The sequence below is a fragment of the Arachis stenosperma genome, chromosome 10 (assembly GCF_014773155.1).
Source record: "Arachis stenosperma cultivar V10309 chromosome 10, arast.V10309.gnm1.PFL2, whole genome shotgun sequence".
Taxonomy (NCBI): domain Eukaryota; kingdom Viridiplantae; phylum Streptophyta; class Magnoliopsida; order Fabales; family Fabaceae; genus Arachis; species Arachis stenosperma.
Window position 1 is genome coordinate 43,171,043 of NC_080386.1, and position 2,210 is coordinate 43,173,252.

A 2,210-nucleotide genomic window follows, 5' to 3' on the forward strand; every position below is an offset into this window, starting at 1 on the left:
ATCTAATCAAGTTCGAATTCTTCTACCTTCTTTTCTTCTATTTTTCTTTTCCTCTGACACCTCAAGGAATCTCTATACTGTGACATAGAGGATTCCACATTTTCTTTTTCTCTTCTTTTTCATATGAGCAGGAGCAGAGACAAAGGCATTCTTGTTGAAGCTGACCCGGAACCTGAGAGAACCTTGAAGCGAAAGCTAAGAGAAGCCAAGGCACAACTCTCTTTAGAGGACCTGACCGAATTCTTCAAAGGAGAAGAACACATGGCAGCCGAAAACAACACCAATGCCAACAATGCAAGGAAGGTGCTGGGTGACTTTACTGCACCTACTCCCAACTTCTATGGGAGAAGCATCTCTATCCCTGCCATTGGAGCAAACAACTTTGAGCTTAAGCCTCAATTAGTTTCTCTAATGCAACAGAATTGCAAATTCCATGGACTTCCAATGGAAGATCCTCATCAGTTTTTAGCTGAGTTCTTGCAAATCTGTGACACAGTCAAGACTAATGGGGTTGACCCTGAGGTCTACAGACTGATGCTATTCCCTTTTGCTGTAAGAGACAGAGCTAGAATATGGTTGGACTCACAACCTAAAGATAGCCTGGACTCTTGGGAAAAGCTAGTCAATGCCTTCTTGGCAAAGTTCTTTCCACCTCAAAAATGGAGTAAGCTTAGAGTGGAAGTCCAAACCTTCAGACAGAAGGATGGAGAATCCCTCTATGAAGCTTGGGAAAGATACAAACAATTAATCAGAAGATGTCCCTCAGACATGCTTTCTGAATGGAGCATCATAGGTATCTTCTATGATGGTCTCTCTGAACTATCCAAGATGTCTTTGGATAGCTCTGCTGGAGGATCTCTTCATCTGAAGAAGACGCCTACAGAAGCTCAAGAGCTAATTGAAATGGTTGCAAATAACCAATTCATGTACACTTCTGAAAGAAATCCTGTGAACAATGGGACTAGTCAGAAGAAAGGAGTTCTTGAGATTGACACTCTGAATGCCATACTGGCTCAGAACAAGATATTGACTCAACAAGTCAATTTGATTTCTCAAAGTCTGTCTGGAATGCAAAATGCACCTGGCAGTACTAAGGAAGCTTCATCTGAGGAAGAAGCTTATGATCCTGAGAACCCTTCAATGGAAGAGGTGAATTACCTAGGAGAGCCCTATGGAAACACCTATAATTCTTCATGGAGAAATCACCCAAATTTCTCATGGAAGAATCAGAGAGACCTCAACAAGGTTTCAATAACAATAATGGTGGAAGAAACAGGCTTGGCAATAACAAGCCTTTCCATCATCTTCTCAGCAACAGACAGAGAGTTCTAAGCAGAATACCTCTGACTTAGCAACAATGGTCTCTGATCTAATCAAAACCACTCAAAGTTTCATGAATGAAACAAGGTCCTCCATCAGAAATTTGGAAGGACAAGTGGGACAGCTGAGCAAGAAAATTACTGAACTCCCTCCTAGTACTCTCCCAAGTAATACAGAAGAAAATCCAAAAGGAGAGTGCAAAGCCATAACCATGGCCGAATATGGAGAGGAAAGAGAGGAGGTGGACGCCACTGAGGAAGACCTCAATGGGCGTGCACCAACCTCCTCTGAGTTCCCCAATGAGGAACCATGGGAATCTGAGGCACAAAATGAGACCATAGAGATTCCATTGGACTTACTTCTGCCTTTCATGAGCTCTGATGAGTATTCTTCCTCTGAAGAGGATGAGTATGTCACTGAAGAGCAAGTTGCTAAATATCTTGGAGCAATCATGAAGCTAAATAACAAGTTATTTGGAAATGAGACTTGGGAAGATGAACCTCCCTTGCTCACCAAAGAACTGGATGACTTGTCTAGGCAGAAATTACCTCAAAAGAGACAAGATCCTGGGAAGTTTTCAATACCTTGTACCATAGGCACCATGACCTTCAAGAAGGCCCTGTGTGACTTAGGGTCAAGTGTGAACCTCATGCCTCTCTCTGTAATGGAGAAGCTAGGGATCTTTGAGGTACAAGCTGCAAGAATCTCATTGGAGATGGCAGACAACTCAAGAAAACAAGCTCATGGACTTGTAGAGAATGTTTTGGTAAAAGTTGAAGACCATTACATCCCTACTGATTTTATAGTCCTAGAGACTGGAAAGTGCATGGATGAATCCATCATCCTTGGCAGACCCTTCCTAGCCACAGCCAAGGCTGTGATTGATGTTG

The 2,210-nt window shown here is 42.6% G+C and overlaps 1 non-coding gene across 1 annotated transcript; it reads right to left on the reverse strand.

The window, feature by feature from the left end:
• Positions 1-666: 666 nt before the first annotated feature.
• Positions 667-774, reverse strand: LOC130959069 (small nucleolar RNA R71). The gene has a single exon (XR_009078165.1). It is a non-coding gene; the product is annotated as a small nucleolar RNA R71 (small nucleolar RNA).
• Positions 775-2,210: the final 1,436 nt, after the last annotated feature.